This window comes from Trematomus bernacchii, unplaced genomic scaffold, assembly GCF_902827165.1.
Source record: "Trematomus bernacchii unplaced genomic scaffold, fTreBer1.1, whole genome shotgun sequence".
Lineage (NCBI taxonomy): Eukaryota > Metazoa > Chordata > Actinopteri > Perciformes > Nototheniidae > Trematomus > Trematomus bernacchii.
Window position 1 is genome coordinate 17890 of NW_022987709.1, and position 13496 is coordinate 31385.

Below are 13496 nucleotides of genomic sequence, written 5' to 3' on the forward strand. Positions count from 1 at the left end.
AAGCAATGTATTTCTATTGGTAGTGTGTTTCGTGCCTGCAACACGCCTTTTTGACCGGAAGAGCTATATGGGACATTTTGAGCATCATTGCGATACACACGTTCTTATTATACATCCATGATTACACACCCACTGAACTGATTACCCAAGATCCTCAACTATGGTTTAAGCTCGGTGATTGGATGTTTTAGCCGCAATGCACATTGGGATATGGTGTTAATGAGATATGAAATCCGAAAAACATTTCGGGGTTTAGGATGGCCGAAGACACTACACTACCCATAATCCTCAGCTATCATTTGGGACTACAGTCCCTTTGCTTGAAAAACCCTGTGATTAATCTTAAAACGAAACGAAACCACGGCAGACTATCCAAAACTGGACTTGAACGGGACCAGCCCCCCCCCCCCCTCAGAACTACGCATGCTGGCTATTGTGTTTCGCAAAATGTTCTATGGGACGTCTCTACTGGGAACGTTTTCGTTTTTCCCACAATTAGAAGTTGCCAGTATTAAACACATTGGTGTTATCAAATGTAAAACATATAATTAATAAATGGGTGAAAATTGCTTGTGTCCATAATGGGCAGCATTAATATATACCCACATGACAGCTCATTGTTACTTTGTAATTCTACTCCACTACAATTCTGAGGTTAACCTGGTATTTTTACTCCACTACATTTATTTTAGTTACTTTGCAGATTCTGATTAATGATGTGAAATATAAACAACCCTTAAAGGACACCTATCATGCTATATTTAAATGATATATTGTAGGACCATACCTATATAAGGTATATTTATACGTTTCTGTTTTCAAAATACCAAACAGATCATGCATTTTAGCCATGCCTCATTTCGCTCTATGTGCTGTTTGCTGTCTACGGGGCTGATTCTGTGAGCTGCAGCTGACCACGCCCCCCTGCAGGAGAGGGGAGCCGTGCTCTGATCAAGTCAAGAGGGGGAGAAAAAAATATCTCCGTCCTCCGTGTTTTATTATATTATTATAGGCCTATAGAGTCGTTATTCATTTGTTTTAAAGCTCAATAAATAACAAAGAAGACCTTTGACCGGCACTTTTCTAATTTTGTCCGGCGAAAGAAACTGAAACTGAAACTCTGCCGCACGGTCCCCTCGTTCCTTGGAAGAGGCGGAGAGGTGGGTGTTTGTCATCTGCTGGTGGACTAACCGGAGAGAATTACAGTGCTTGCCTCGACGGGGAGGGATTGCATTGAATTAAAGCAGCGGGAGCAAACGCTTGCCTCGGGGAGGGAGAAAAAAAGCCACAGCGGAGAATAAACAGAAGGGTAACCATGGTAACTATGGGCGGGAAGTCTTCTTCGCTGCTTTTGTGGCAGACTATAGCGCCACTTACAGGCCTGGCATATGTACTACAGTGTCTCCAGCGCTTTCGAGCGCCAACCCCACATTCCCCTGATAGGTGGAGAGTTGGCCCAATAGCCGTAGCGCCACCATCCTGACGTCAGGACAGTGTTCAAATCTGGATCAGTTTTTATCAGATCCGTTGCAGCCCCTTTTTTAGAGATTTGGGTATGGAGGAAAATAGAGAGGGTTGTGTTTTCTGACACTTGGTGAGTTCCCTGGAACACCGGGGACACATATTCATGTATAAAAGACGTACAAAAGTGCATTTTGCATGATAGGTCCCCTTTAAATCAGACTTTAGTTACACCGGAGTAAAATTCAGGGAAGGTGATTGTCAAGTGCCAACAATCAGGCGAGATATTTGATAGTTGGTGCTTGAGAAGACTAAACATGTATCTGCAGATCCCTATAAAGTATATTCATTACTCGTTATTCTCTACTAATAGTTAATTAAAGACTGTATATAATGGCTATTTTGCACATCTCTTTCAAGATTTCAAGATTTTCAAAGGTTTATTGACATATCAGATTATACACAACTACAGTGTAGTTATGCAATGAATGAAAAACTTGGGTCGCAGGTTCCTCAACAGTGCATTACAAGACATCTATCAATATGTGTGTATACCTCCACCATTAAACTGTCAAATTCTGCACATTTCTTATACTATCTACATACATAAGAGTATAATTAATGTGTATAATATCAGTTAAAATATGTGCTTCAACATAGTTAACATTGCAGGAAAGCAATATATTAGACGTTAAGTACTTTGTCAGGCTTAATATTTATCTGTAGATACCCCCAAAGCTTTTCTCTTATTTAAAAGAAGACCTTAACCTAAAGTATTCTTTAATGTTTAGATAAAGGTTAATTCATTTTTCTGTTTTGCACATCCTCATATTAATATCTTTGTACATCCGGCACTAAACTGTTTTATTGTAGAGATCACTTACAGTATCTTCTTGATTTTTTATATTCCATATTTCTATCATTGACCTTCTACTTTCCCCCTATGAAAGTATGTATTCTTAATATTTTGTTCATAAAATATAACATATTAAAAAAATAATTAAATAACGTGCTTTAACCATTAGGCGGTGCACACAAGGTACACACAGCATGCAATGCCATAATAACTTTGTATTATTAGTGTAGGACACTTATGTATGTATAACATCTGAAGATGTGTAGTTTTATTCATGTTTTCACATCATTTTACAGGATATTGCTATATTATTTCACATGTTTTACTTCTACACATTAATACTGTATCTGATTTGTAAAACATCACAGACAGAAAGGTATATCCGTCATTTAATGGTAAGCTATTGAAATTCTGAATCCATAGATGTGTCTCCCATCACCCAAATCCCCTGACTATTCTCTCAACTCAGTATTTACATTCTTATATTCAAAGAAAATCAGTAATATCTTTAAAAACTACAAGTCCTTTTCTATCAGCTGTGCACCGTTATGGTGTAAATATAACCTATCTACCAATTGGATCAAATATAAAAGTCAGCCGAATTACTATTGATACTGCAAGGAGACGTATTGTGTGAAGAGAAATTGAAGATGTTGTTTAATTGCTGATAAATGTATGATCCACGTCACGTATTCAGTTTCGGCGCCACTTCTTCCAGTTTGTCCAAAGGTCTTCTCATCAGGGCTCTATAAATAAATAACTACGGCAGATGTGCAATATTTAATGCAGCCGAACCGTGTATTACAATGCCGTTATGTGATGACTTTCAAAGAGAAAAGCAAGTACACTCGGATTAAAGTATTATTTTCTTCTTTTTTTTTAATGTTTTTCGGATTTCATATCTCATTAACACCATATCCCAACGTGCATTGCGGCTAAAACATCCAATCACCGAGCTTAAACCATAGCTGAGGATCTTGGGTAATCAGTTCAGTGGGTATGTATCATGGATGTATAATAAGAACGTGTGTATCGCAATGATGCTCAAAATGTCCCATATAGCTTCCGGTCAAAAAGGTGTGTTGCAGGCACGAAACACACTTTCCGGTTATTTTATTTTGAAATTCAGTTCCTGACGGACGCCAAAAAAGCCAGAGATTATAGAATTAAACAAATAAATAAAAACAAGGATAATTGTGTGTTATTGTTGAGTAAATAACAGTATGTTATTTAGAGAAGAATAACAAATTAGAAGGAAAAAAAGATTTAAAAAATACAGATTTCAGTATTTATTATAGAGCCCCATTTATTTTCCTCGCGGACGGCAAAAAAAAGTCCGCCATTATACGATTTAAAATAAAAACAATAATCGTGGCTTGATATCGAGTAACAACATGTTTTTATGAACCCCACAGCTTCCGGTCTTCCAAGACCCGACCGGACAAAAAGACGTGGTGCAGGCACGAAACATACTACCAATAGAAATACGTGGTGTGACACGAAAAAAAAGGGGGAAATCTGTCAAATTCTGCACATGGTTGTGACTCAACCATGTTGTGACTTGGTTGAGTCACAACATTTTATAGATTAAATGTTGTGACTATAACACGAAATGCCGTGAGACTGGGTGGCCCCCCGCACCCCCAAACGCAGTGCACTTACAGTGTAAGCGCGCCACAGTTTCGCCGCTGCGAGGCTCCACTATAGCACCCCCCCCCAGCGCATCACAGTTTCGCCGCTGAGAGAGTGTGTGTGTGTGTGTGTGTGAGGAGCTCCACGGATTGGTCCATTTGGACCAATGGGTCCATTTGGGTATGGTCACGTCACTGTACCCAGGAAGAAAAAGAGAAATCTCCAACGAGGCATTCTGGGGCAGCAGAGACAGGTCTTTTCTGTGTTAGAGTTTTACTCGCTACAGGGTGTACTTTGAGGGTTTGTGACTCTGCAGACCGTTTACATGCATACAAACCTTCATAACACGCAAGAACCGGAAAAGCATGACATGGGACCTTTAAGAAACATGTGCACATTAAAGGGTCCTGTCTCTTTTCATAAGCTACAAGAAAGAAAGGGGTTTCTAAAGCCTTCTACAACAAACATCGCTCCACTTCTCTTTCATCCTACTTGGTTGACTTTCCTGCTATATAACATTAAGCCGTATAAATGCAATTTACGTTCAAAATGTCAAAGCAAATACAAAATATTGTGACATGTAACTGGGCAGTCTTTCAATTGAATGAGTTTTTTTTTTTTTTATGAAATTGTATTGTAATTAAATAATATAACCAGATTTCACTATAATGTTGACGGAATTGAAAATAACAAGCACATTTAAACTCAAATGTGATTTAAATTAATTAATTTGAATACTCTGAATGTGTGTGCACGCATGTAAACAAAGTCAATGTAAAGCTGGAGATATTTATTTATTTTCTCTTCAAACGTATGTTTATTCTGCACTAAACTTCTTAACTACATGAGTAAATGGTTGTTACTTGTTTAGTATTTATTGATATTAAAAGAAGCCTTTTTCATTCTATATTGTTTTAAACATAACTTTTGGAATATGAAATGACTCAGAATATTGGCCCTACAGGTAGTCTCTCTGCAACTGAAATGCAAAACCTTTCTCTTATCTCCATATCCATGCACTCAGTCAAAAATGAATTGCAACAATATCTTCATTTTTAAACGTATGCTTTGAGCAGCAGCACTGACAATCCAATATAACACTGACAATGTGAACGACAGAATAAGAACTGTACAAAAGTTGACGGAATAATGGCTGTATTTAGATCAATGCAGTTCATTATGATGTCAGTGATTGCACTAAATGTTAGAATTGAACTGAGGATTAAAAAGAGTGCTGTGCAGAAAAGGCACAACCCATTGAATGGAGAGCAGATATGAACTCAGAACATCAGAGATATTCAGCTCACAACAGAACTGATGATCCACTGAAGAAAAAGAGGAACCTTCAAAATGCAATGATTGTGCCAAAAATTTATTAATTTGTAGATGGAGTTTATGAATTGCATGAAATTAAATAATATCCAAACATATTTCCTTGTCAAGGAAGAATCCAGGGGCCAATCAGAGAGCGCTTCAGTTACCAAAGCTCACCTCAGAAGAGGAGATAAACGCGGAAAAGGAGGAAGATCTAATATAATCGGCCACACAGAAAGACCTTGAGTATTTTGTCTCTAAAAGCCAGCCAAATGAATGTGCAGCTGTGAATTACAGGAGTTCATGTCGGCTTTCACCGTCTTATCTTTTATCTCAACCTTGAGTGAAAAGGATTTAATTGATTTTAGAAGCCAAATTTTCTGATGAATGTCCGCACAGAATAAACAGAATTCTGTGCCCTCACCTTATTTATAGTTGCCCCTTGAAAGGAAGCAGCCTCTGAGGAGTGCATGTTGACAAGTTCATGGGGTAAACATTGGAGAGGTTACATGTGATGTGAAGGTGAACAACATGGCGGTATTCAGCCCCCTACAATAGCCTTCTCTTTTCTTGATGAAATGTTGGAGGGAGAGTATGGCTGTGTCTCGCGGAGGGGAAGTGGCTAGTCAGGTGGGAACGTTCCACATGAAAATACAACAGCAGGAAGAGCTTAATGGGAAATTCAAATATTGCCAATCATGACAATGTCACCACGGCGCTGTATTAACTGAGAGCCACTGATAACCGGGTCTTAGTCCAGCGCAAATCTACCTGCTCCACCAGGCCCAGCAGCCCGTATCAGCCCGGCCGGAGCAGACTTACAGCCTCAGAAACTTAATAAGCACTCGGTGCCACTTAACACTAAGTGCTACCAGATATGCGTTTAATATCTGCTGGTCCAGGTAGTCTGGAGTTTAAGCTATAAAAATGTCATTTTGCGTCTGTAATCCTGCCTATTAGTGTGAGGTGTTAGGGGTCTGGATGTGAGGTGAGCGCTGCCACAGAAAGAGAGCAGACTGCTCAGCTGAGAGGAGAGGATTCATTTAGCAATTACACTTTAGTTAGTGCTCATAGATACAAGTGCAGTATGTTTGTTGACATGCAGACATGTCAACTTTAAGATAGTATTAGTAAATGATATGTGTTTATTCTAATATATTCTGAATTACATATTATATATATAATGGAGGATACTGTATAGGCTGTGAAAGTCATTCAACTAGCCCTAACTGTAATTGCTATTTAGGGACTGTACAACAATTAATAGCAGGGGTAGGGTTGTATATTTGTTTTCTTACAAAAAACATAATCATTTTTTTGGCAGGAAAGCAGATGAGTACTTTCAATTGTGCTCATTACACATGTATATTTAATTGTATTCTTTCCTTGTGCGATTTTCTGTCAAAGCACAAAGACATTTTGAGATGGAACAAAATACTCACGTTAAAAAATAGCTTCTAAAGAAGGGTAATGCCAAGGCCAACAAACCTCTTTTTTAAGGCTTTGTTTTGATCAACAAAATAAAATAGTAACTAATAGAAAATAATGCTGCAGATTTTTCGCATACCTAGAGGAAGCATCCCCCTTTGAGTTAGCCAATCAAAGCTGACATAATGGATTGGTTTCTGATTTCATACATATGAGGTGAGTTTCATACATGTGAGTTCATCTTTTATATTTTAGAATTTGGAATCTGGGCTAGAAAAAATGTCACTTTCCTCAGAGGAAGCATATTTGGCTTTCTCATTGACTGCTGTAGGAACGTTAGCGCACGTTTTCTTGAAAATGCTAATTCCAATAAAAAAACAATCTAACTGTTAGAATATTTTTTTAAGTATTGGTGTTTTTGTTGAGTTAAACATAAGGTTTTCTAATTCTTTTTTACACAGCCCCTTAGTTATATTCTTATCCTGAGCTTTTATACAGTATGTGGTTTAAATGTTCAATTTAAATGTAACAATCTTCCCATATGCTAACTATAAAAATATGGGGCTTATATTGTTTCAGACATAGTGTTATCCCGTGGTTTGAAATGGTCTTTCTTTCAGCCCCGACACAAACAGCCTCTCCTCTCCTCCAGCCCCTCTGATGCGTCCTAATCCGAGCTGAAGACAGACGCTGGTTGTGTGTGGAAGAAATATCTCTTTGCTTTTTCTGCCTCAGTTCATTATTTTTCTTTCTTGTCACTTAGTGTGATAGGTTGGACAGAGGCGCACAGATGAGGACTGAAGACACAGTCACAAGGCCTTAATCTAGTCTCTAATGCGTGACTTCAGAGATGTCATTTATCTTGTGACTGCAGCAGGCGTCCACACAACTTTATCTCTAATAATATATTGATGGATTAAAGGGGTCAGGCAGGAGACCAGGCAGGAGAAATTGCTTATTGACATCAAAATACAGTAAAAAGCTGATAAACATAGGGACAGGAGAGTGGAAGTGAGAGAGAGAAGGGGAAGAGGGAGACGAGGGAGACGAGGGAGGGGGGGTTGAGGTGGGGTATTGTGAATGTTTGCACCCGGTAATTTCCTTCCTTCACAAGAGCCTCTGGTGGTCTGAGCCCTCGGCGTGATAAAACCTCCTGCTCTCCAGCGAGGCACAGTGCGGCTGCCGAAAGGAAAAAGCTGGTGACTGCTAGGTCATTTCCACGTTTATCTTGACATAAAGTCCACCACCTTAACCCCCCCCCCACACACACACAACGCAGCACCTTATTAATCACACTTAAGTGCCGTGTGAGACTGGAGCACTGGTGCGAAGGCTACTGAAAGCAGAACCCAAATGTGTGGCATTATCAGGAGAAGCACTGCTGTAGAAACTTGGGCGACCACCGGCTCTCCTCCATTTTGCCGTCTCCTCACAGCTTAGAGACGAGTGTTTTTATCAGAGCAGAAAGGAGACTCTTTAGTCAGCTCGATTTTCAGATCGACCCCAACAAAAGGGCAGTATTTAGACGGCGTGAACTTATTTATCCTATCACACGGACGACAGAATCATTATTCAGGACTGTAAAAACACAGAAAATGTGTTATTATTATACCCGCTATTTGCTTTAAAAAAATGTTGACAAAGAAACTTAGCTTGAAGTCACAGATGATAGACATGTGTGCAGGCGCGCTGTTATGGGCTTATTTTATGTGTCCATAAGCCAATCACAAAAAGGTGTAAGATAGGAGTTCTCTCTGTGCAAATCAAATTACACACAGTGGTGTGGAGTACACAGCTGACGGAGTTGGCACAAAGTCCCACCACCTCCATTTACCTCAAAGTAATAGCCTGCCTCTGTGCTGTGTGTCTGACAAACACACTGGCCACACTGTGACTGAGAATAGCTCTCTATCAAATGCTCCTATTATTACACATTACAGTGAATTAGTATGAAGCACAACTCCATAGGTGAATCCCCGTCAGTGGCCATGCTAAGTGGACTTCCAATTCCAATTTCAAGAATGCCACTCCTGGAAAAGTCTTTAATTACTCAGATCCCACTCCTCGTGATGGATTGTGATAAACCGCTAGGCTTACTTAAGGAATCTACCAATTGAAAGCATTTCCCCCACCCGCTTCTCTTTTGCAGTCCTTGTGTGAAAACCATGTTTGGAGTCCAATCCCAAATAGAGTCAATTCTAACCCTTCACACACTCTTCCAGTCCCAGAAAATTAATACACTTTACTATTACAAGATAAAGCTATGGGGACATATTACACCGGCATATCTGCAAGCCTGTAATACCACAGAGTCAGCATTCAATAAAAGACATTTGCAACCAGGCATTTCTCACAACAACACTTTGCGAAAGATTTAAAAGCTTCTAAATTAGGTGCAGCTCCGCCAGAAAGGTGCCTGGTAAGCAGGGCGATGCTTACTTAAAATGACAGAGTTGTTTATGGAGGGGGCGCCCCCCCCGCTTCAAGGTGGCATGCAAGAGGAACAGTTTATGATGCACACACTGGGTTATTTAGCCTCAAACAGTGTGCATAATGTCGGGTGACAATCAGCGCACGTAACTCACACGAGGCTTTAAGTGATCTCCCACTTCAGGACATCAGGCCGTGAATACTGATTGCCCTCTTATCGCTCATCTGATGCAACTCTGCTGATCCACACACAGCTTTCTAATTCACTATCAGGAAGTTGCAAAATAAAAACTGTTGTGGGTTTTAACAATCCTTTGAGAGAAGAACAGAAATGTGTTTGCACTCAAATGCTTTCACACTGTTGCTGATTTTTTTTTCTTTTTTATGGCCGGGACGACTGCCCATGGAGCCATTAAAAATGTAATCCAGCCAGTGTGTGCACATATAACGGTATATAGTCTGACAGGAAAAGCTGGCACAAAGTGAAAAGAAAACGGAGAGGATAAGGACATTTCTCATTCTGTAACAGATCCCAAAGCATCTCCAGCTTTATCACACAGTACTTTAAGAGAATGCTGCGTTTGTGTTTGAGATCAGAAATGACTTTCCTAATGAGCTAACAGATCATCAGTCACTCTTGTATTTACTGAGAGCTGGCTATAAAGTGTGATGCGAGTTTGGATTGCACTGTGTGTCACCTGAAGGACAGGCAGTGCTCATCAGTTAATCCCCCCATGGACAAAAAGCCAGGGGGGCTGTAAAGCAGGTTTACAAGCGTGTTTGTTGCAAAGTAAAACCGGCCGCATAAAACCTGGTAAATCTGTCTCCTGCTGCGACAATAGCAATAAAACAGAAGAGTTTACCCCAGGGCTTCAAGGTTGCACAACACCCTAACAGCACATACACTCAGTATTCACAAGTAACAATGATAGCAGTCAAACAGCTGCTGTTTGCAAAGTGGCAAAGTCATTGTGAGATGATTACATTCTGCCTAGAATTCACACTGCTCACGCCGCCCAGCATCTTTATCGCAATCATAACTCACTCCTGCATGTGCATCACTCCCAAAACAACACAGAGAAGTGCCCAAAGATGATGGAGACATCACACCCTGCTGCACTGTACCCAAATGACCTACTGCATCAAAAAAAAGAAAGCATAATACGTCTGAAACTCCACCGGGGAGTAATAAAAGCACCCATTTCCAAGACGAATGAAACGTTTCTCTTTTGGTTGTTGGTCCCAAACAGAGGGAAGCATGGCCGAAAGGGTTACAGTGTAATCTGCCTTTGGGCGTTGGTACATTAATTCCATTTTCATATTCAGCCCCCCCCCCCCCCAACCATGCTCAGCCTCCCGGAGTAGAGGCCCGGACCACTCGGAGGCCTGGGAATACCCCAGAGCCCGCACGCCAACACTACATAATTCTGGCCCGCCTCATTATTTAGCATGTCACCACTATTTTACATGTTAAAGCCCCGGCATCGCCATCTCATTTATTATAGGAATACAGAATGGGCTGGAATGGAATGGAATGGGGTCACTTGCTTTCACGCGGCGCCAGAAATAAATTCATACAAAGTCAGTCAAGTCAAGGTGAAAACCCGTGTCAGCAAGATGCATTTTGTCAGTCTTTGGAACAAGAGTGTGTTACAGCAGTGAGCACACACACACACACACACACACACACACACACACACACACACACACACACACACACACACACACACACACACACACACACACACACACACACACACACACACACACACACACACACACACTCGCAGTATTTAACTACTTTAATCTTCACTTTCATGCAGGGCAAACTCAGGTTCCTCGCAGAAAGAAGTAAAAAAGGAAAGAGTGAGCAGAGTCCTGCCAAGAGTTGAATTGGCTTTGATGAGATTCAGCTGTAATTATTTCTCAGCAACAACAATGAGGACAACAGACTTAATCCGCAGTGAGAGGCCTGACGCCGCTTCCTGCTGACAGTGATTAGGCCTAATCTAGGCTTTTTGCTGTTCTTTGGAGGAATGTGATTTTTAATGGCAGCGTGTTTTGTTTCGCGGAAGTTTTAAAAAAAATACACGTTTATGAAACTATGTCAAGTGCAATCCACATCTTTTGTGGTATTGATATTCAGGGAAAAAGTGGATGCAGGGCTGAAACTAAAAGATGTTCTTTATCAAATAATCAACCAATTATTTTAGTGAATAAGGTTGTCCTAAAATGTCAGAGATGAGGCTTGTGTCTTGTGTAATGTCAATTTTTGCAGTGGGAAAATTATTTTTCTGGCCAATTGTTAGAAAGTGGGCTTGAGATATCTTATCCGTTCAAATTCCAATAGTTTGCCATTGAACATGTTTAATTTACCTTTAATAATAATAATGATCATTTGAGCTGCGACTTGAATAACAGAATCATTCATTGATTAATTGTTGCGGATGTTTTGGAGCCTGTCTTATTTGGTCTGAAAAACTGTCTGAAACCTACATTTGGAATTAGGTTTTGTCTTATAAGAGCTCAAATGATTACTAATCAATTTCAACAGAAAATAATTGGGCAATTTGCTAAATAATTTTATTTTTATGTTAGGGAAAATGTCAGAATTACTCTATTCTAGATTTTTTATTATAAATATTTGTTGATTTTCTGATAAGTTTGTGTTATTAATCAGAATGTCTTTAGGTTATAGATGAAATAAAACACTTTGGCACTTGGAATGAGGTTGTTTCTATTAACATTGAATAGATATATATTGATTTAGCCCTACCATTAAATAATGTCAATCATCTTCGCAGGGAAACAAATCAGTGCAGACACAGAACAAAAATACAATCACAGCCAAAATAACATTGCTTTAAAATGGTAATTGAAGCCGGGTAGACCATTTTTATCTTGATGTCTTTTGTTAAACGTTCAGCTGTAGTGACGCAGCGACAGTTAGTGTGCGGAGCGTTTTGTGCCACGGGGCCAGAGTCACCGGCCCTCAGTTCTTCCCCGAGCGAGAGAAAGCCAAGGCTGGACTGGAAGTGGGAGAAGGGGAGAAGGAGAAAGGCCAGATGTCAGGGCGCTCCAGGAAGAGGATTGCTAAGCGGTGTGAACATTTTTCAGAAATGATGTTTTGTGCCTCAAACATCTTGCTTACAGCAGCAGGGTCTGATCCAAGCATTATGTGCGAATACATCAGTAGCTCTGGACCCCCCTCTCCACAGGCGAACAAGCACACACACACAAACACACACACACACACACACACACACACACACACACACACACACACATATCCTAGTAACTGAAGCTCACCCCCTCCTCCCATCCCCCCGCCACCCTTCTTCTTCTACAGAAGTAAATTATCAAAACTGTGTTTGAAAGTGAATGAAGGGTGACTCGCTCTCTCTCTCCCTTTCTCTCGCTCTCTCTCCCCTTCCCGCTTTGACATCTCAGTTTTTTTTTTTCCTTTTTTTTTCTTTCTTACTTGCCACCGTTTCTGGGCTAGGTGATAACTGCCGGTAATAGGATTAACATTGATTTCTTTTTGCAAGAACAGAGATGTGCCAGTTCCAGCTATTTATTGAACTGCCAGCTTTGAACTATGAAAACTGACTGCAGGAAAAGACCTAATGCAGCATTTTAAAGAAAAGAAAAGCCTCTGTGCAATTCTTTCTCCCTCTCTCTTTTTGTTATTCCTTCCTCCTCTGTCTCCTTTTTTCTTTTTGTTGTTGCGGGATAAAAGAGGAAAACCGGTGCCTCTGTTCTGAGCTCTGGTAATGACTTTATTTACTGACTTTGTTGTTGCTTTTTTTCATAAACCTCAGTCAATATATTTATGATTTGATCTATAATTTGTAAGTGTGTTTGACTTCTCTTTCACCTTGAAATAAAGATCCACACATACATTTCTTTCTGCCGGGTACCACGGGTGCAAAGCATTAGCTCTGCTATACTAAAAGACAAATTCAGGACATATGTTGGCCATACATTAAATAAGCTGATCAAGGTCATGCAATAACAAGGTTTTAATATAAAATGGTAATTCCTAAAATTATGACATTCCTTTAATTGCTATATTTAGATAAATCATTCAGATTGTGATATTGTACTGCTTGAGTGTGACTCTGTTAATTAGCTGTGAATGGGTTCATTGATTAGCAGCGTGTCTATTGACGGCACTTTAAAGCAGCTAAAGACACAAAGTGCTCTCTAATTAGTGACTCCAACTGCTGTGTCATTAAACTGCACACAGATCAACCGGGCACTCATTACTCACAGTAACTGTAGATTCAGATGAAACATGTAAATAAATCACTGAATGATTTCCCTTTTTTTGGTATGGTTTAAGTTCCCTTATGAAATCATTACTGCCTGTGTT